Genomic DNA, 23811 nt, shown 5'->3' with positions numbered 1-23811 from the left:
GGCAGCCCACCAGACTCTGCCGTCCCTGAGATTCTCCAGGCAAGAACACTGGAGTGGGTTGCCATTGTCTTCTCCATTGTGTGAAAGGGAAAAGTGAAAGTGAAGTTGCTCAGTCACGTCCAACTCATAGCGACCCCATGGACTGCAGCCTACCAGGCTCCTCCATCCATGGGATTTTCTAGGCAAGAGTACTGGAGTGGCTTGCCACCCTAATTTAATTAGACTAATGCCTTTTGTGTGGACTGGCTTGTAGAAAAGGCTGCCTGACAAACTGAATTTGTGTACTGTTGTATCTCCTAACAGAAGTAAAGATATTAAGAAGAGGTGGAAAAAATACGAAAGGAACTATACAAAAAAGATCTTCAGGTCCCAGTCAAAGACAAAAAAGATCTTCATGTCCCAGTTAATCATGATGCTGTGACCACTCACCTAGGGCCAGACATTCCTCAATGCAAAATCAAGTGGGCCTTAGGAAACACCACTATGAAGAAAGATAATGGAGGTGATGGAATTCCAGTTGAGCTATTTCAAATACTAAACAATGATGCTGATAATGTTCTGCACTCAATACGCCATCAAATTGGGAAAACTCAGCAGTGGCCACAGGACTGGAAAAGGTCAGTTTTCATTCCAATCCCAAAGAAAGGCAATGCCAAAGAATGTTCAAACTAATGCATAAATGCACTCATCTCACATGCTAGCACAGTAATGCTCAAAATTCTCCCAGCCAGGCTTCAATAGACATAAACTGTGAACTTCCAGATGTTAGCTGGATTTAGAAAAGTCAGAGGAATGAGAGATCAAATTGCAAGCATTCATTGGATCATAGAAAAAGCAAGAGAATTCCAGAAGAGCATCTTCTTCTGCATTATTGATTATGCCAAAGTCTTTGACTGGGTGGATCACAAATAGCTGTGGAAAATTCTTCAAAAAATGGGAATACCAGACCGCCTTACCTGCCTCTGAGAAGTCTGTATGCAGGTCAAGAAGCAACAGTTAGAACCACACATGGAACAGCAGACTGGTTCCAAATTGGGAAAGGAGTACGTCAAGGCTGTATATTGTCACCCTGCTTATTTAACTTATATGCAGAGTTTATGATGCGAAATGCTAGGCTGGATGAATCAGAAGCTGAAATCAAGTTTGCCAGGAGAAATATCAATAACTCAGATATTCAGATGATACCACCCTATGGTAGAAAGTGAAGAGGAGCTAAAGAGTGTCTTGGTGAAAGTGAAAGAGGAGAGTGAAAAAGCTGGCTTAAAGCTCAACATTCAGAAAACTAAGATCATGGTATCTGGTCCCATCACTTCATGGCAAATAGATGGGGAAACAGTGGAAACAGTGGCTGACTTTATTTCTCTGGGCTCCAAAATCACTGCAGATGGTGATTGCAGCCATGCAATTAAAATACCCCTGCTCCTTGGGGGGTGGGGGTAAGCTATGATAAACCTGGACAGCATATTAAAAAGCAGAGACATTACCTTGCCGACAGAGGTCCATCTAGTAAAAGCTATGGTCTTTCCAGCAGTCATGTATGGATGTGAAAGTTGGACCATGGAGAAAACTGAGTCCTGAAGAACTGATGATTTTGAAGTGTGCTGTTGGAGAAGACTCTTGAGAGTCCCTTGGACTGCAAGGAGATCTAAGCAGTCCATCCCAAAGGAAATCAGTCCCGAATATTCATTGTTAGGACTGATGCTGAAGCTGAAACTCCAATACTTTGGCCACCTGATGGGAAGAACTGACTCACTGGAAAATATCTGTTGCTGGGAAGTATTGAAGGCAGCAGGAAAAGGGGCGATAGAGGATGAGATGGTTGGATGGCATCACCGACTTGATGGACATGAATTTGAGCAAGCTCTGGGAGTTGGTAATCGACAGGGAGACTGGTGTGCTGCAGTCCATGGGGTTGCAAAGAGTTAGACATGACCACGTGACTGAACTGAACTGTATCTTCAAAAAGGGGGAAATTAATACACTTCTTCTTTGGGAACCTCAGTTAATAGCATAACATAAATAGCTGTGGATTTGGAAGATCCATGTAGTTTTATACCTTTTTCCTATTTACTTGTCACTTGAGGTCAGTAGAGGAGATTAGGAATTGTTTTAAAATTCGATCAATTATGTCCACAACCAATTAGGTTAAAACAATCCAGTAATAGGATATGAAAAAATAAAATGTAGACACTTCATTTATATGATAATGCTGAATGACTGGGGTGGGAATAGAGATGGGAAGCTGAAAAAAGAAAACTAAAATTTACAGTAGAGATCCATGAAGTGAAATGTCTTTTTTTTTCAGGCCATTATTCAAAGACACAGTGACTGAAGTCATTGAATAAATAAGTAAATGACCTGCGAATAGTCTTTTGGTAATGATGACAGTTGTCTAACAATTTAGGACTTGATTTAAAAGTTACATTTTAGTATATTTGTGTTTATCTAATTATTATCTTTTGCACTTATTTACAAATTATTTTAATTATTTTGTAATTATTTACAAAAAGCCAGACACAACTGAGCAACTAACACATACTTCTAATTATTTAATATCCATGATCAATCAGCCTAGCAAAACTTAGCTCATGGTAAACATAAAATCATTGGCAGTTATCAATACCAAATCTATTCCGATTTTTATTACTAATCTCAAAGGCATAATACCCATCACAAATACAACAAAAACCAACAGAAAATTCTAGATGGAATGCTAAAGCCAAAAAAAAAAAAAAAAACAGAAGAAGGACTGAAGTAGAAAAGAAATGTTAAACTAGTATGAAGTGAAGTGAAATCATTCAGTCACGTCTGACTCTTTGCGACCCCATGGACTGTAGCCTATGAGGTTCCTCCATCCATGGGATTTTCCAGGCAAGAGTACTGAAGTGGGTTGCCATTTCCTTCTTCAGGAGATCTCCCTGGCCTAGGGATCAAACCCTGGTCTCCCACATTGTAGGCAGATGCTTTACTGTCTGAGCCACCAGGGAAGCCCTAAACTAGTGTAGCACTGTTATGCAATAATTTTAAATTTGAATACTTACAGCAGCATCAATTATAGAAAAAACATAAGGTATAGGACACCAGCTGAGTGTTCAAGTTTAGGGTTTTAAACAGTAAGGAAAATAAATGGCTGTGTACGGTGTAAAGTCTGTGCTCTAGTGGACTAAATAGACAATTATTCAGGAAGAGCTGAGCTTAGGACCTTATTGAATTGAACATATCTGGGATTTGCTAAAATATTTACTAAATATTTACTCCCATAAAACAAAAGCTGTTTTCACATGGAAGATTAAGAGAGGTTCCCAAGGAAAAGTCATGTCTACCACAGATAGTTTTTGATAAATAATTGGCTCTTCTCTCCTGTCATCAGTCATCACTATGTCCACAGCTTTACAGCAAAAATATCATTGCAGGCCACAGAAAGAAAACCTGGCTATGGTGACCCACTAATCCTCTAGAAGTATGACTTCTCAGGGTATATTTTACAATTTATTTTTAATTGGAGGATAATTGCTCTACAGTGTTGTGTTGGTTTCTGCCATCCATCAACATGAATCAGCCAGAAGTACACACATGTCCCTTTCCTCTGGAATCTCCCTCCCACCTCCCACCCCATCCCACCCCTCTAGGCTGTCACACAGCACCCAGTTTGAACCCCTGAGCCATACAGCAAATTCCCACTGACTATCTATTTTACGTGTAGTAACGTATATGTTTCAGTGCAACTCTCTCAATTCATCCCAGCTTCTCCATCCCCACTGTGTCCACAAGTCTGTTCTCTATGTCTGTGATGCAGATATTCTCAGGGTATTTTGAGGTTATTTCCTCCACAGGCTGGAAAGTCACAGTCAGAGAGTGAGACACCATACATGTCAGAGGAAGGAAGCACACGTAATTTAAATCACTTTAGAAAACCGTAAGACCAACGATGACAAACTCTGACCAACAGGATTTTAAAAACAGAAGCTAAGGATAATAAATTGGGACGTGCTGCTGATGCAGTCAAGAGCAAAATCAAGAGGATGAATGAGAGGATTTCAAGAGCCAATAAAGATTTACTTCTTTTTTTTTAATCCAAAGTTTGGAATAGAAGGTCTATTTGCAAAATGTACAATGCATATGCATTTCAAAAGATCTACCTTGACCCATTTTCTATACCTAGAAAAGCAACAAGTTATGTTTTCCTTCCAATGACGTTCTTAGCAAAACTGCAAAGATCAAGCTGTGTTGTTTTGTGTTAAATTCTGCTTTAAATAAACTTTAAGGTGTTTGCTGTTGTGTAGCAATTTAGTTAATTTCCTTATTTCACTATTTTCCTTTCACTAGTTGAATTTCCGGAGAAGGCAATGGCTCCCCACTCCAGTACTCTTGCCTGGAAAATCCCATGGATGGAAGAGCCTGGTGGGCTGCAGTCCATGGGGTCGCTAAAAGTCAGACAGGACTGAGTGACTTCACTTTCACTTTTCACTTTCATGCATTGGAGAAGGAAATGGCAACCCACTCCAGTGTTCTTGCCTGGAGAATCCCAGGGATGGGGGAGCCTGGTGGGCTGCTGTCTATGGGGTCGCACAGGGTCGGACACGACTGAAGCGACTTCGCAGCAGCAGTTGAATTTCTATAATCTCTGGATTTTCTTTTGCTTCCTAATAAATCTACTTGTAATAATTAACTGGCTATGTATTTTCAATAAAAAAAATTCATGAAAATCTGTGATACTTAAAGATGCTAGTGTTCAAAATCCACTGTATGTATAGGTATAGCTGATTCACTTCACCGTATGGTAGAAACTAACACAACGTTGTAAAGCAACTATATTGCAATAAAAATTTACAAAAATAAAATTAGGTACAGTGGATAGAAATTAGGAGATTAATTAAAATACTACTCAATAGATAAATTTCACAAATCTTGGCCGATGACAGCACCCTTATGACAAAGCAAAGAGGAACCAAAGAGGCTCTTGATGAAAGTACAAGAGGAGAGTAAAAAAGCTGGCTTAAAACTCAACTTCAAAAGACTAAGATCATGGCATCCAGTCCCATCACTTCGTGGCAAATAGATGGGGAATAATCTGAACTGACAGACTTTATTATTTCATTTATTTATTTATTTTTGGCTACAAAATCACTGTGGACAGTGACTGCAGCCATGAAATAAAAAGATGGTCGCTCCTTGGAAGAAAAACTGTGACAAACCTAGACAGTAAGAGACATTACTTTGCTGACAAAAGTCCATATAGTCAAAGTTATGGTTTTTCCAGTAGTCATGTATGGATGTGAGAGTTGGACCATAAAGAAGGCTCAGTGTCAGATAATTGATGCTTTCGAGCTGTGGTGTTGGAGAAAACTCTCCAGAGTCTCTTGGACTGCAAAGAGATCAAACCAATCAATCCTAAAAGAAATCAAAGTTAAATATTCATTGGAAGGACTGATACTGAAGCTGAAGCTCTAGTACTTTGGCCACCTAATGTGAAGAACTGACTCACTAGAAAAGACTCTAATGCTGGGAAAGATAGAAGGCAGGAAGAGAAGGGGATGACAGAAGATGAGATGGTTGGATGGCAACACTGACTCAATGGACATGAGATTGAGCAAGCTCTGGGAGATGATGGACAGGGAAGCCTGGCAAGCCTGGCGTCCATGGGGTCACAAAGAGTTGGACATGACTGAGTGACTGAACAAGGACAAATTGTAACAAATTGGACATGACTGAGTGACTGAACAAAGACAAATTGTAACAAAAGGAAAGTGAGGAGTTATGAGAACTTCTGGGCTTCCCAGGTGGCACTCAGTTCAGTTCAGTTCAGTCGCTCAGTCGTGTCCAACTCTTTGCAATGCTCCGGCAAATGCGCATTCGATCCCTGGGTCAGGAAGATCCCCTGAAGGAGGGAATGACATCTCATTTCAGTATTCTTGCCTGGAGAATCCTAAGGACAGAGGAGCCTGGCAGGCTACAGTCCATAGGGTCCCATAGAATCAGAGACGACTGAAGTGACTTAGCACAAATGCACAGAGAACTTCTAGGTTTCTATGTAGAAAAACCTAACATACACAATATTAGCTTTTCCAACACTGTCACATTTATTATTTGATTTGATTTGATAAGTAACCTGTGATGTAATAAAGGATATATATTCCTCTAAAAAAATCCATGGGTATTACTTTTGTTTTTATTATGTGGAATGTATAGTAATTGGTCTTTAAAAATTTTTACATTCTATTATAAAAGTGTGGTTTCATAAAAAAACTATGTAGAAACATTCTTGTATATTTTTATAATCTACCTTACACACACTTTGATTCATTGAAGGTCATGATTTATTAATGACCAGGTCACCAACATTGTGCTACATCATCAGGGATACAGAACTGTGAACATGGGAACTGCTGTGTGTATCTTTAAAAATTATTTTAGAGAAAGTTCTAAAATTACTTTAGAGAGAGTTCTAAGATGTTAATACTGTTTCTCCTTTCCTGTCCTGAATTCTGAACAGATTCTGGTGATCTTAAATTTCATACCAGCTGCAAATGTGGGATGTTTGGGAAGCTCAAAGATGAGGTATATGATTCTTTAGGGAGCTGTTAAAATGTAGCAGAGAAGGATTTAGCAGTGCAGAAGTTTAAACGTGTCTTGGGACAGTTCTTGAGAAATAAGGAGGGATTCTTTGGGGGAGCATTCTTTTTTTTTTGCTACTATTATTAGATGTATCATGAATGTAGAGCCCTAAAAAGGAGACAATTCCTGTCTTCTATAATAAAGACAGTCATTCTTGGCCAAAGGAAGAGCAGAGTTAAAGATACAAGTTATGAAAAACTTGGGAGTGATCAGAATAAATCATTATATATAAGATTGGAATATAGCATGTGTGGGTTATGGAAGCAGAAGAAAAGAATAGAAGGAAATCAGAATTTACTATGTGATCATTCTACTTATATAATGAAATCATCTTTAAAAATTCTAAGTTACTATGGAATCCATGAGTACCTGGGGCTTCCCAGGTACTAGTGGTAAAGAATCTGCCCACCAATGCAGGAGATATAAGATGTAAGACCCATGTTCGATTCTTGGGTTAGGTCCCCCTGGAAGAGGGCATGGCAACCTACTCCAGTATTCTTGCCTGAAGAATCCCTTGAACATAGGAGCCTGGAGGGCTACAGTCCATAGGATCGCAAAGAGTTCAACATGCACACATATGCAGTTTTACCATGTGATGTCTTGTACATTATCTTGCCTTAATATTTATGTATCCCTATGGGTATAAAATATTCAGAAAATATTCTATAAAAGATTACTGCCTATGACTTTCTAAATTACTTCTTTGATCATTCCATCCTAAGCAGGATTTTCCTATATGCAAATGTAACATAATTATTTTGAGATTTTAAGAACTGAAAATCCATGTTTATTTTATTATTTAGTTTTTCCAGTAATTTTCTATGTTCAAAATAATTGATAGAATTTATTGAGTCTTTCTAAATGCCAGGCACTGAGCAAAGGACTTTCCATCCAACACGAATGCCTACAACAATACTACAACATAGTTTTCTCAATACTGTTTCAGAGAAGAAAAATCTGTGTCCAAGAGAAATTAGGTAAGTTTCCTTGTGCTAGATAAATAAGTACAGAAATTAAATTCAAACTCTAAAAACCAAATTTCAGTCTGAAATGCATACCCCTCCCCACATCACCTCCACGCTCTCAAAGTTGTTTTATTCCATCGCACTGCCTTTTGCTCTTACTTAGAGAACTTGTATTTCTTGAAATTTAAATGATTTAAAGTACCTTTTCATGAAATGACATTAGCAATTATAATGGCTTGGGCTTTGGGCAAATTATTTAAGCATTAAAGCTTTGTATGCTTGTCACTAGTTTCATAAAGAAAGGTAATGGCTTTATTTCTCTCTGAATCTTGAGTGCAAGCTTCCAAACTATATTTGTAGAGGAAACATATGAAGCATCCATGCTCATTCTTGCAGTTGCTAATTACCTGGTTAATTCATTTGAAATTACTCAGAACTTTGAGTTTTAAAACAGACCCCCCAAAACTTGCTTATTTTTGCAATTTGATCAATCACCCAATGAAAGTTATCCTCTAATATGTACTAAAAACTTCTGACTTATTGATCAGAATCTTCTCTTTTGACCTTTATATACCACTTTTAGTTGTTTGGGATTTCAGTTTTATTCTGATTACATTCTCTAATTCTGAAATCCATGAAGTGGTATGCTGAAGATATTTTTTTAAAAATATTCTTTAACTTCTTTGTACTTTCCTCCCCTCCCCACATAACATTTTGAAAATGACTATGAACATGAAAGGCATTACATCCCAGGGTTCCACTGACACAATTCTAAATAATCCTTGAATTAAGAGGGATAAAGGGGTCTCTAAATCTGATTGTGATTTATGCAAAATGTTTCATGATACTGTAGCTAGGAGTCAAAACTATGTTCAGTTCAGGTCAGTGCAGTTGCTCAGTCATGTCCAACTCTTTGCAACCCCATGGACTGCAGCATGCCAGGCCTCCCTGTGCATCACCAACTCTTAGAGTTTGCTTAAACTCAAGTCCATCAAGTCGGTGATACCATCCAACCATTTCATTCTCTGTTGTCCCCTTCTCCTCCTATCTTCAATCTTTCCCAGCATCAGGGTTTTTTCTAAAGAGTCAGTTCCTTGCATTACGTGGCCAAAGTATCAGAGTTCTTTGTATCAGGTGGTCAAAATAATGCATAGATTAGATTTCAAATCACTCCTTATGATGTGTTCAGTATTTTCATTCTTCTACATCTATTCACTATTCAGTATTAATGAGCTTTCCTTATTAAACTGACAAAGATGTGCATAGTCAAAGCTATAGTTTTTTCCAGTAGTCATGTATGGATGTGAGACTTGGACCACAAAGAAAGCTGAGCACTGAAGAATTCATGCTTTTGAACTGTTGTGTTGGGGAAGACTCTTGAGAGTTCCCTGGACTGCAAGGAGATCCAACCAGTCTATCCTAATGGAAATCAGTCCTGAATATTCATTGTTAGGACTGATGCTGAAACTGAAGTTCCAATACCTGATGAGAAGAACTGATACATTTGAAAAGACCCTGATGCTGGGAAAGACTGAAGGCAGGAGAAAAAGGGCACAACAGAGGATGAGATGGTTGGATGGCATCATTGACTCGATGGACATGAGTTTGCATAAGCTCTGGGATTTGGTGATGGACAGGGAAGCCTGTTGTGCTTCAGTCTATGGAGTTGCAAAGAGTTGGACACAACTGAGCTATTGAATTAAACTGACTGAGCTTTCCCTTACCTTTTTTTTTTTTTATTAGATTAGTTAAGACCGTGAAAATTGGTTTGTCATTTATCTGTGACACTTTCTTGAATAAGATAAAATGATTTCAAACAAAATGAAATGAGTGTCTTTAAAGTTTTGTGTTTTTTCTCTACTCTTGAGCATAAAAGAAAACATGTGGGGTTAATTCCAAAATAGTGAATTTAATAATGCATAATTTATGAAAAGTTATACAAATTTATATCAAGCCACATCAACTGATATTTATCTATATAAATTATAATTTTCAAACATATTATATAATATACATGAGTATATATGTATTTCAGATATATATATATGTATCACAAATGCATATATAAGTTATCTTATATATCATTGAAATATTTAGCACATTTTCTTTATTTATATGCTATTTAGTTAAATAACCCACTGTTAATTATAGTTAAACTTCCCCAAAGCATCCTATTTGTATACCTTTCCATGTTTAACTAATCTGCAATAGGGATATTGGTATAAGCCTATCAGGGCAAGTCAACTCTGTGATTCCCTGCATGTTTAAATGCAGTGAAATATAAAGAATGAATGAAACATGAATAAACAATATCATCATTTAAGTCTCTGCTGAAAATCAAGTAGGGCTCAAGGGGATAGCTCTCTGTCACAAATCTTCATTAGGTTGATTCCTCCAGTTCCATTTTTCTTTCTCAAGATCGCTTTGGCTATTCGAGGTTTTTTGTATTTCCATACAAATTGTGAAATTATTTGTTCTAGCTCTGTGAAGAATACTGTTGGTAGCTTGATAGGGATTGCATTGAATCTATAAATTGCTTTGGGTAGTATACTCATTTTCACTATATTGATTCTTCCAATCCATGAACATGGTATGCTCTACTACAAAGCCACAGTTATCAAGACAGTATGGTACTGGCACAAAGACAGAAATATAGATCAATGGAACAAAATAGAAAGCCCAGAGATAAATCCACGCACATATGGACACCTTATCTTTGACAAAGGAGGAAAGAATATACAATGGATTAAAGACAATCTCTTTAACAAGTGGTGCTGGGAAATCTGGTCAACCACTTGTAAAAGAATGAAACTAGAACACTTTCTAATACCATATACAAAAATAAACTCAAAATGGATTAAAGATCTCAACGTAAGACCAGAAACTATAAAACTCCTAGAGGAGAACATAGGCAAAACACTCTCTGACATACATCACAGCAGGATCCTCTATGACCCACCTCCCAGAATATTGGAAATAAAAGCAAAAATAAACAAATGGGACCTAATTAACCTTAAAAGCTTCTGCACATCAAAGGAAACTATTAGCAAAGTGAAAAGACAGCCTTCAGAATGGGAGAAAATAATAGCAAATGAAGCAACCGACAAACAACTAATCTCAAAAATATACAAGCAACTCCTACAGCTCAACTCCAGTAAAATAAATGACCCAATCAAAAAATGGGCCAAAGATCTAAATAGACATTTCTCCAAAGAAGACATACAGATGGCTAACAAACACATGAAAAGATGCTCAACATCACTCATTATCAGAGAAATGCAAATCCAAACCATTATGAGATATCATTTCACACCAGTCAGAATGGCTGCGACCCAAAAGTCTACAAATAATAAATGCTGGAGAGGGTGTGGAGAAAAGGGAACCCTCTTACACTGTTGGTGGGAATGCAAACTAGTACAGCCACTATGGAGAACAGTGTGGAGATTCCTTAAAAAACTGGAAATAGAACTGCCTTATGATCCAGCAATCCCACTGCTTGGCATACACACTGAGGAAACCAGAAGGGAAAGAGACACGTGTACCCCAATGTTCATCGCAGCACTGTTTATAATAGCCAGGACATGGAAGCAACCTAGATGTCCATCAGCAGATGAATGGATAAGAAAGCAGTGGTACATATACACAATGGAGTATTACTCAGCCATTAAAAAGAATACATTTGAATCAGTTCTAATGAGGTGGATGAAACTGGAGCCTATTATACAGAGTGAAGTAAGCCAGAAGGAAAAACACCAATACAGTATACTAACGCATATATATGGAATTTAGAAAGATGGTAACGATAACCCTGTATACGAGACAGCAAAAGAGACACTGATGTATAGAACAGGCTTATGGACTCTGTGGGAGAGGGAGAGGGTGGGAAGATTTGGGAGAATGGCATTGAAACATGTGAAATGTCATGTATGAAACGAGATGCCAGTCCAGGTTCAATGCACGATGCTGGATGCTTGGGGCTGGTGCACTGGGACGACCCAGAGGGATGGTATGGGGAGGGAGGAGGGAGGAGGGTTCAGGATGGGGAACACATGTTTTAAAATTATTAAATTTAAGAATTAAAAAAAATGTATTCACATTTAAAAATGTATTTATTCACATGAATAAATGCAATTACAAGAAGAAAAAAAAGAAATCTTCATTAATACTTAACACAAAACCTACTCACAGTTCCAATCCTGGAGCTGACAGAAGCTTATTAAACACGTATTTATTTTAAATATCAGCAAACACTAAACTCTTTGACTCCTAGTCATCCTGAAATGCATCAATCATCTAAAAGCAAAGTTTCCAACAACATCTACATTATAATCAGTGGTAACCAGAGACACAAAACATGCTTTTCAGGGTCTCTGTACCCAAAGTGTTGCTATTCTGTACTGTCGCTAAGTTGTGTCCCACTCTTTGTGAACCCATGGACTACAGCATGCCAGGCTCCCCTGTACTTCACTATTTCCTGGAGTTTGCTCAAATTCACATGCATTGAATTGGTGATTCTATCTAATCATCTCATAGCCCTAGGGTTGAAAGAAGACAATTCACAAGTCACTGACACATAGGAGAGAATACTGAAAAAGGAGGATGCACATCCTATCCTAGTCTTTATTTCTTATAAATCCCATGGCCTTGGTTTCATTATGTCTAAAATGGACTTATTAAAACAGTTTCTGTTGATATATAACAAGATTTTTTTTTAGCCATTAAAATGATTTTTATTTTTTTAATTTAATTTTATTTTTTAACTTTACAATATTGTATTGGTTTTGCCATATATCAAAATGAATCCACCACAGGCATACATATGTTCCCCATCCTGAACCCTCTTCCATCCTCCCTTTAATTGGAGGCTAATTATTTTACAATATTGTACTTGTTTTTGCCATACATCAACATGAATCCGCCACAGGTGTACACATGTTCCCCATCCTGAACCCCCTCCCACCTCCCTCCCTGTACCATCCCTCTGGGTCATCCTAGTGCACCAGCCCTAAGCATCCTGTATCCTGCATCAAATCTGGACTGGCGATTAGTTTCTTATATGATATTATGCATGTTTCAATGCCATTCTCCCAAGATACTTTTAAGGTAAAATGAACTTCTACATATGAAACTAACTATATAGTTGAAGCAGACCAGAACTAAAATCAGTTATCACAGTTCAAAATAAAATGAGATCACCTCCATGAATTCACCTTGAAGAGACATGTGGGTTCATGCTCAGTTGCTAATAATGTCTGACTCTGTGACCCATGGACTGTAGCCCACAGGCTCCTCTGTCCATGGGATTTCCCAGGCAAGAATACCAGAGTGGGTTGTCACTTCCACCTCCAGGGGATCTTCCCGACCCACGTATTGAACCCTCATCTCTTGTGTCTTCTGCATTGGCAGGTGGATTCTTTACCATTGAGCCAACAGAGAAGCCCAAAGGCCTCTATAAGTCTAGGTAAATTGGAATATTATGTTATAAATACCATCAGAGTTTAAATATAGCATTATTGTGAGTCATTTTATTATTTCATATGTAAATTATACATATAGTTCCTATAGTTTTAATTACTTACATTACTGTAATGTGGGGAAAAAAAGCAAACTTGAAAGGTTTTTTACATTATTTGATTCATTTTTCTTATTTTTATTTTGTACTAAATTTTATTTAATTCACATTTCTGATTCTTAGAAGCCTGATCATTATGTGAAGGCTGTATTGAATTGTCCATTTTAAACAACTTGGTATTTTCAGATGGTCTCTTAACTGTTATATTTCTAAAATCTTGCCATGTCTTGCGATACCAAAAATCATGAAGAAAACATTTTTTTATCCTTATCAGTGATCTTCATCACAAAGTGAATCTATTTTGCAGTGCTTTGTTTTTTCCCAAGATACTTCCCACACTCAAGACATTCATTTGAGCTTCTTAGAATTTTATGAAGTTATATTATTTTCACCCTTTACCATATTCAGTTTTGATTTAGAATCCAAATGAGCCAAAAGTTAACTCACAACTCAAACTTTTCTCACTTCAAACAGCTAATTTTTTTAAGCACATAGTTTGACAAAATTGCTTTCTACAAAAAATTATTTGGACATTGCATTTTGCAATATATATGGTACCATGCTGAGAATAATGATCTCTTCCTGATACTGAAGATGTGACAATATTGTATGGGTCAAAACTATTTTCACTTCATAATGTCTATTTCTTAAGTTAGTATTATTTAGGCTTCATTGAATTTTTAAAGCAACACAGAATCTTCTTTTCTCAGTATGTACAAAGCAAAAGAATCTCACTTGGAACATTTGCTTCCAAAAGAAGAACATGTTCAAATAGCCTTCTTTTAATGAATAGAGAATATACCCAGGGGAGTTAATAATCTTGATATTATTATGACTTCATTGTTTTGAGATATCAGGAGATCATGAGTTTATAAATAAAATTCTCATCACAGGAAGAAAATGTTTGTAACTGTATAGGGTGATGAATGTTACTAAAATATCGGTTCACTGATTCTGCCTTTTTTGTTTCTCAGTAAGTTTTGAAAATCAGGTGTTCTTAAACTTATCCACAAAATGCTTAAAAGTTGAAACCCTGGCACAGTGGTACAAAGGTACACTTATGTTCTGTGTATATATAGTCATCAGACTGCCTTGGTTGAACTTGCCACTGTGATCTGGAGCCAAACTGAGAAGCAGAGGTTATAACAGGAGGTATAGAAACGAAGTAGGAAAAAGGACATCTTTTTTTTCTTTCCACCATGACTACATCTATCTAAACTAGAAACTATATTGGGTATCTTTCTTTTTTTATTTTTTTATTAAGGATAATTGCTTTACAGAATTTTGTTGTTTTCTGCCAAACCTCAACGTGAATCAGCTATAGTTATACATATACTCCCTCCCTTTTGAACCTCCCTCCAATCTCCCTCCCCATCCCACCTCTCTAGGTTGATACAGAGCCCCTGTTTGAGTTTCCTGAGCCATACAGCAAATTCCCATTGTCTATTTTACATAAGGTAATGCAAGTTTCCATGTTACTCTTTCCATACATCTCACCCTCTCTTCCCCTCTCCCCACGTCCATAAGTCTGTTCTTTATGTCTGCTTCTCCACTGATGCCCTGTAAATAAATTCTTCAGTACCATTTTTCTAGATTCCGTATATATTCATTAGAATACGATATTTATCTTTCTCTTTCTGACTCACTTCATTCTGTATAATAGTTTCTAGGTTAGTCCACCTCATCAGAACTGACTCAAATGTGTTCCTTCTTATGACTATTATTCCATTGTGTGTACGTATTACAACTTCTTTATCCATTCATCTGTCGATGGATATCTAGGTTGCACCCATGTCCTAGCTATTGTAAATAGTGCTGCAATGAACAATGGCATACAAGTGTCTTTTTCAATTTTGGTTTCCTCAGGATATATGCCTAGGAGTGGGATTGCAGGATAATATGGTAGTCTTTATTCTTAGTTTTTAACGGAATTTTTTCATAGAGGCTATATCAGTTTACATTCCCACCAACAGTGGGAGAGTGTTTCCTTTTCTCCACACCCTCTCCAGCATTTACTGTTTTTAGACCTTTTGATGATGGCCATTCTGACCACTGTGAGATGATATCTCATTTTAGTTTTGATTTACACTTCTCTAATAATGAGGAATGTTCAGCCTCTTTTCATGTGTTTGTTAGCCATCTGTATGTCTTCTTTGGAGAAATGTCTCTTTAGGTATTTTCCCCACTTTTTGATTGGGTTATTTGTTTTTCTGGCATTGAGATGTATGAGCCACTTGTATATTTCAGAAATTAATCCTTTGTCAGTTGTTTCATTTGCTATTATTTTCTCCCATTCTGAGGGTTGTCTTTCTACCTTGCTTATAGTTTCCTTTGCTGTGCAAAAGCTTTTCAGTTTAATCAGTGCCACTTGTTTACTTTTGTTTTTATTTCCATTACTCCAGGATGTGGGTCATAGAGGATCTTGCTTTGATTTATGTCATAGAGTGTTCTGTCTATGTTTTCCTCTAAGAGTTTTATAGTTTCTGGTCTTATATTTAGGTCTTATCTTTGTGTACAGTGTTAGGAAGCGTTCTAATCTCATTTTTTTACATGTAGCTGTCCAGTTTTCCCAGCACCATTTATTGAAGAGGCTGTCTTTGCCGCATTGTATATTCTTGCCTCCTTTGCTGAAAATAAGGTACCCATAGGTGCACGGGTTTATTTCTGGGCTTTCTATCTTGTTTCATTGGTCTATATTTCTGTTTTTGTGCCAGTACCATACTGTCTTTTTTTTTTTTTTTTTTTAAACCATACATCCTTTTTATTGTTAAGTCATAAAGAGGTATCAAAATTAAAAGCAAAAATTACAGGGTAAGACTTAACGTAACTACTAGGAGGGTCAAAGGAAGTGAAAATGGGACTAGGTGCAGGGCAATATGAATTAATGAACATGGGAAGGACAAGGATGGGGAGAACAGTGAGCATGTGCTGAAGATACTAGGGGAGAGGATCTGGTGAAAATTTTGATCTTAGACAAGCGCCTAGGTAAAGAAATAATGGGACAAGATTTCTAAACCCCGCTATGTGCTTAAGAGTCATCCTCGCCATTGGCGCTGTCTCTGTCATCCTCTCCTTCCTCAGCCTCTTTTTCATCATCCTTGATCAACTCCAGCTGGTCATCCTCCCGATCTTCATTATCATCATCATCCAGTAGGTCCCCCTCCTCAGCAGAGTCATCTGCACCCCCCTCAGACTCCATCTTCACATTAGTCTCATCTTTCTTCAGGGAGCTGCTGCTCTGCTCCTCTTCTGACTTATCATTCTTCATCTCTACTCCTTGTTTGCTCTGTTCCTTTTCAATTTTTTCCAGGCTCTCCAGTAAAGAATCCACTTTTTGTTTTATCTGGGTTAACTCCTTGTTAATGGTCTGAAGGTCATCTCCTTTCAACTTTCCAGACTTAGAAGAAGATCCCCGCTGAGGCGTTGCCGACCTCGAGCAGCAATCGGCTTCTCCACGTAGAACCCAGGGGTAGGAGATTCAGAATCGAATCTCTTCTCCCTTCCCCCTCCTGTGAGATTTTTTTGATCTTCAGCTACATTTTTCAGCTTTGTGAGGCACCAAATCATCAAAGACAATGGCCAGCAATGTTACCAACAAGACGGATCCTCGCTCCATGAACTCTCATGTATTCATTGGGAATCTCAATACCCTTGTGGTCAAGAAATCTGACGTGGAGGCAATCTTCTCAAAATACGGCAAAATCGTGGGTTGCTCTGTTCATAAGGGCTTTGCCTTCGTTCAGTATGTTAATGAGAGAAATGCCTGGGCTGCTGTGGCAGGAGAGGATGGCAGAATGATTGCTGGCCAGGTTTTAGATATTAATCTGGCTGCAGAGCCAAAAGTGAACCGAGGAAAAGCAGGTGTGAAACGATCTGCAGCGGAGATGTACGGCTCATCTTTTGACTTGGACTATGACTTTCAACGGGATTATTATGACAGGATGTACAGTTACCCAGCACGTGTTCCTCCTCCTCCTCCTATTGCTAGGGCTGTAGTGCCCTCAAAACGCCAGCGTGTATCAGGAAACACCTCACGAAGGGGCAAAAGTGGCTTCATACTGTCTTGATGACTGTAGCTTTGTAGTATAATCTGAAGTCAGGAAGGTTGATTCCTCCAGCTCCATTCTTCTTTCTCAAGGCTGCTTTGGCTATTTGGGGTCTTTTGTGTTTCCATATGAACTATGAAAATTTTTATTCTAGTTCTGTGAAAAACACCATTGGTAATTTGAGAGGGATCACATGGAATCTGTAGATTGCATTTGGTAGTATAGTCATTTTCACAATATTGATTCTTCCCACCCAGGAACATGGAATACCCTTCCATTTGTTTATATCATCTTTGGTTTCTTTCATCAGTGTCTTGTAATTTTCTGTATACAGTTCTTTTGTCTCCTTAGGTAAGTTTATTCCTATATATTTAATTCTTTTCATTGCAATGGTGAATGGGATTGATTCTATAATTTCTCTTTCTGATTTTTCATTGTTAGTATATAGAAATGCAAGTGATTTCTGTGTATTGATTTTGTATCCCACAACTTTGTTTAATTCACTGATTAGCTCTAGTAATTTTCTGATACTATCTTTATGGTTTTCTATGTACAGTATTATGTCATCTGCAAACAGTGAAAATGTTTTTCTCTTCTTTTCCAACCTGGGTTCCTTTTATTTCTTTTTCTTCTCTGATTGCTGAAGCTAGGACTTCCAGAACTATGTTGAATAATAGTGGTGAAATTGGTCAGTCTTGTATCTTAACCATAATTTGAGTTCTAATTGTTTGAATTTCATTGCTTCATATTTTAAATCCCAAATTACAAAAAAGGTAATTTGTTTAATAAATTTAATCCATTGCAGTAAATTATTTATCTCTTGGTTCCAGTGCTTCTACAAAGTGGGAGAAATTGACTCAATTTACAGATAACTAGACCTGGAAAATCCATGGACAGAGGAGCCTGGTAGGCTGCAGTCCATGGGGTCGCGAAGAGTTGGAAACAACTGAGCGACTTCACTTTCACTTTTTACTTTCATGCATTGTAGAAGGAAATGGCAACCCACTCCAGTGTTCTTGCCTGGAGAATCCTAGGGATGGGGGAGCCTGGTGGGCTGCCATCTATGGGGTCGCACAGAGTCGGACACAACTGAAGCGACTTAGCAGCAGCAGCAGCAGTGACTAAATTAATTATCTAAGACAGTTATACACTATTGATATTCTTTCTTTTTTTAATTTAATTTAATTTTTTAAGTTTACAATATTGTATTGGTTTTGCCATATATCAAAATGAATCCACCACAGGTATACATGATATTCTTTCTTATTATTAGTCTTGTTCAAATGCACTAATGCAATTCTCTTTATGACACAAATATTCCAATGATTACTTAAGAAACCAACTTTTTCCAACAAGAAATCTACTCCTTGTTTAAAAAGCAACTTAAAATATGAGAACTTTATGCTATGCCAGACAGAGCTGGACTACTTTATTTTAGTGATAGCATTCTCACTTTAGGGCTTCCTAGGGAGCTTAGTGGCAAATAATCCACCTGTAATGTAGGAGACATGGGTTCAAGCCCTGGGTCAGGAAGATTCCCTGGGGAAGGGAATGGCGACCCACTCTAGTAGCCCTGCCTGGAGAATTCCATGGACAGACTATACTGGTGGGCTATTGTCCATGGTGCCACAAAGAGTTGGACATGACTGAGTGACTAACACAACACATCCTTATTTTATCTTGCCAATTTCCCACTGATAGAAATCTAAAACTTAGCAATTATTGAAATATTTCTATATCATATATTTCTTTTTTTTTCCATTCCAATGGATAATTTATTTATTTTTGTTTTTTTAAATTTTATTTTATTTTTAAACTTTACAATATTGTATTAGTTTTGCCAAATATCGAAATGAATCCACCACAGGTATACCCGTGTTCCCCATCCTGAACCCTCCACCCTCCTCCCTCCCATCCCCTCCCTCTGGGTCGTCCCAGTGCACCAGCCCCAAGCATCCAGTACCGTGCATCAAACCTGGACTGGCAACTCGTTTCATACACGATATTATACATGTTTCAATGCTATTTTCCCAAATCTCCCCACCCTCTCCCTCTCCCACAGAGTCCATAAGACTGATCTATACATCGGTGTCTCTTTTGCTCTCTCGTACACAGGGTTACTGTTTCCATCTTTCTAAATTCCATATATATGCGTTAGTATACTGTATTGGTGTTTTTCTTTCTGGCTTACTTCACTCTGTATAATAGGTTCCAGTTTCATCCATCTCATTAGAACTGATTCAAATGTATTCTTTTTAATGGCTGAGTAATATATCATATATTTCTTAAATAAAATGTACTAGACAGAAGTGACACCCTTTTGATATCCAAGGCTATCATTTTGATCTGATTGTGTTATAAAGGAAAATTGTACTTGCCTATTTCCATCCTTGTAGTTTTCATCTCTGATTTTTACAAAACATCCTATTTAAATTTGTTTGGTGTGTTTTCTGCCTTACAAGAAATCAGTTATTCATGGTTTATAAGTAAAAAGTAAATTCTGAATAACCATCATGTGTAATCCTCCTTAGAGTCAAGTGTTTGGGGTCCGATATTGAATTTTAAAGTAGTTTGTTGTTTTTGTTCAATCACTGAGTCCTATCCCACTCTTTGTCATCCCATGGACGGCAGCACACCAGGCTTCCCTGTCCTTCACTATTACCCTGAGTTTACTCAAGTCATGGCCACTGAAAGAGTGATGTTCTAACCATCTCATCCTCTGTTGCCCTCTTCTCCTTTGGCCTTCAGTTTTTTTCATCATCAGGGTCTTTTCCAATCACTTGGCTATTCACATCAGGTGGCTAAAGTATTAGAATTTCAGCTTTAGCATCAGTCCTTCCAAAGCATATTCAGGGTTTATTTCTTTAGGATTGAATGGCTTGATCTCCTTGAAGTCCAGGGACTTTCAAGAGTCTTCTCCTTCAGCACCACAGTTGGAAAGCATCGGTGCTCAGCCTTGTTTATGGTTCAAGTCTCAATCCCTACATGGCTACTGAAAAAAAAAAAAAAAAAGCATAGCTTTGACCACATGGATCTTTTTTTGGTAAAATGATGTCTTTGCTTTTTATTATGCTTGTTATAATTTTATGCAAGCTTAAGCAATATGCTTTGTCATAGTTTAAGCAAGTTTAGAGCCTGTACTTCTTCACTTCATTAGCCTTTTCTTAAAATAGTGTTGGAAATTAGTGTTTCTGCAAAATGGGAAAAATATGAGAAACTTCTGCTGTGCTGGACCATGTTAGGCTACTTTCTTTTGCTGATGGTATCCTTAGCTTTCCCACAGACTAGGTGGTTTAATCAAATCCAGTTTGATAACTACTCTGAATCATGGTGGTGGTTTAGTTGCTAAGTCATGTCTGACTCTTGTGACCCCATGGACTGTAGCCTACCAGACTCCTCTGTCCATGGGATTATCCAGGGAAGAATACTGGAATGGGTTGCCATTTTCTTCTCCAGGGGATCTTCAACCCAGGAGTCAAACCCAGGTCTCCTCTATTGCAGGCAGGTTCTTTACCAATTGAGCTACAAGGGAAGCTCATACTTGTTTGTAATTTATAAGTTTTTCAACAAAGAGTAGTGAACAGGGAAACAAAGTGGTCATCCTTAAATAGATCTCTCTAGGCACCATTCCTCCCCTGAATTGAAATCTGAAAATTATTTGTCAAACCCTGAGTGAACTTTAGAAAAAGTAGAATTCTTAAAGTCTCCGAATTGACACATTAAAAGCAAGCACTCAGTGGTGGTTTCCAAGGCTTTAATTAGAGAAAAGTGTCTCAGTTTGAAGTAGTTTCAATTCAAATGAGAGGTGTGCTAAGATTTCAGATATGGCACTTTATTCTGAAACTGTTGCAGCAGATTTAATCTGAAAATCAGTTCAACTACTTGTGAGTATTACCTACAGTGATGTATCAGGGATGGTTTCAGATTTTATGTTGAATATTATGTATGCTGAGATTACATGTTGTGCCATATAGGATAAAACATAGAATTTACAGATTCTAAAACATTTGAATGATTTGTGCTGCATCTGAAAGTTTATAAGAAGAAACAGTCAAATAATAAAAATACTAACATTCTATAATATTTATATATTTATAGAAACCAGTATTACATTTTTCCTGCTTTTCAAATTAAAGTTCATTATTCAGCCAAAGATTAAAAAAAAAATCTTATTCCATTCATGTGATTTTCTGCTTTTCATGAGGTTTTTCAGCTCCTCTCTTAAGAGAAAGAAAGACACTGTCACATTTTACAAGCAGCTGTTATATTCTTCAGAAGCTAAACATGCCTTGCAGAATATTGCCAGAAATTTAATTACTGTTTATGTCAGTTTGGTTTTCATCAATTTGTAGCAGAATGAAGTGGACTGCTTTGAATTCATTCACTGATCTTATATGTGTCAAAAATTACTTTTTCTACATTAGGTTTTGAATGCCTATCTCTATGCATTGACTTAAAATAAAGGAAAATACAAATTGAGATCTTTAGGAATTTCAGAAGTCACTTAACTAACGACTGTTCTCTGAAGCTGAATTTTTATTCAGAATATAATTTAGAACACATTGCTGGAAGAAATACATAATCATTAAGATATTAATTGTTAGTAATAGGATATATACCACAAGGACATATATTGAGTGGTATATGATGAAACATTATTTTATCATATTTTAATGCATTATATTTATTTAGTGGAAAAATTTTAAACTATTTTTTTACAAGAATGTTGATCTAATTTGGATTCCTTTTATTTCTTTTTCTGCTCTGATTGCTGTGGCCAAAACTTCCAAAACTATGTTGAATAGTAATGGTGAAAGTGGGCACCCTTGTCTTGTTCCTGACTTTAGAGGAAATGCTTTCAATTTTTCACCATTGAGGATAATGTTTGCTGTGGGTTTGTCATATATAGCTTTTATTATGTTGAGGTATGTTCCTTCTATTCCTGCTTTCTGGAGAGTTTTTATCATAAATGGATGTTGAATTTTGTCAAAGGCTTTCTCTGCATCTATTGAGATAATCATATGGTTTTTATTTTTCAATTTGTTAATGTGGTGTATTACATTGATTGATTTACGGATATTGAAGAATCCTTGCATCCCTGGGATAAAGCCCACTTGATCATGGTGTATGATCTTTTTAATGTGTTGCTGGATTCTGATTGCTAGAATTTTGTTAAGGATTTTTGCATCTATGTTCATCAGTGATATTGGCCTGTAGTTTTCTTTTTTTGTGGCATCTTTGTCAGGTTTTGGTATTAGGGTATGGTGGCCTCATAGAATGAGTTTGGAAGTTTACCTTCCTCTGCAATTTTCTGGAAGAGTTTGAGCAGGATAGGTGTGAGCTCTTCTCTAAATTTTTGGTAGAATTCAGCTGTGAAGCCGTCTGGACCGGGGCTTTTGTTTGCTGGAAGATTTTTGATTACAATTTCAATTTCCATGCTTGTGATGGGTCTGTTAAGATTTTCTATTTCTTCCTGGTCCAATTTTGGAAAGTTGTACTTTTCTAAGAATTTGTCCATTTCTTCCACGTTGTCCATTTTATTGGCATATAATTGTTGATAGTAGTCTCTTATGATCCTTTGTATTTCTGTGTTGTCTGTTGTGATCTCTCCATTTTCGTTTCTAATTTTGTTGATTTGATTTTTCTCCCTTTGTTTCTTGATGAGTCTGGCTAATGGTTTGTCAATTTTATTTATCCTTTCAAAGAACCAGAAGTAAAACTCTCACTATTTGCAGATGACATGATCCTCTACATAGAAAACCCTAAAGATTCCACCAGAAAATTACTAGAAATAATCAATGACTATAGTAAAGTTGCAGGATATAAAATCAACACACAGAAATCCCTTGCATTCCTATACACTAATAATGAGAAAACAGAAAGAGAAATTAAGGAAACAATTCCATTCACCATTGCAACGGAAAGAATAAAATACTTAGGAATATATCTACCTAAAGAAACTAAAGACCTATATATAGAAAACTATAAAACACTGGTGAAAGAAATCAAAGAGGACACTAATAGATGGAGAAATATACCATGTTCATGGATTGGAAGAATCAATATAGTGAAAATGAGTATACTACCCAAAGCAATTTATAGATTCAATGCAATCCCTATCAAGCTACCAACAGTATTCTTCACAGAGCTACAACAAATAATTTCACAATTTGTATGGAAATACAAAAAACCTCGAATAGCCAAAGCGATCTTGAGAAAGAAGAATGGAACTGGAGGAATCAACCTACCTGACTTCAGGCTCTACTACAAAGCCACAGTTATCAAGACAGTATGGTACTGGCACAAAGACAGAAATATTGATCAATGGAATAAAATAGAAAGCCCAGAGATAAACCCACGCACATATGGACACCTTATCTTTGACAAAGGAGGCAAGAATATACAATGGATTAAAGACAATCTCTTTAACAAGTGGTGCTGGGAAATCTGGTCAACCACTTGTAAAAGAATGAAACTGGACCACTTTCTAACACCATACACAAAAATAAACTCAAAATGGATTAAAGATCTAAACGTAAGACCAGAAACTATAAAACTCCTAGAGGAGAACATAGGCAAAACACTCTCCGACATACATCACAGTAGGATCCTC

General features: G+C 37.1%; 1 pseudogene across 1 annotated transcript; it reads left to right on the top strand.

The window, feature by feature from the left end:
* The first annotated feature begins 16571 nt into the window (after positions 1 to 16571).
* LOC147356993 (heterogeneous nuclear ribonucleoprotein C pseudogene) lies at positions 16572 to 17234 on the top strand (annotated as a pseudogene). Its single transcript, XR_015142847.1, has one exon. The product of XR_015142847.1 is annotated as a heterogeneous nuclear ribonucleoprotein C pseudogene (transcript).
* Positions 17235 to 23811: the final 6577 nt, after the last annotated feature.

The sequence above is a fragment of the Bos grunniens genome, chromosome 16, assembly GCF_055505025.1.
Source record: "Bos grunniens cultivar Pamir isolate PY7600 chromosome 16, Bosgru_T2T1.0, whole genome shotgun sequence".
Classification (NCBI taxonomy): domain Eukaryota; kingdom Metazoa; phylum Chordata; class Mammalia; order Artiodactyla; family Bovidae; genus Bos; species Bos grunniens.
This window is presented reverse-complemented; position numbering and strand designations above follow the sequence as displayed.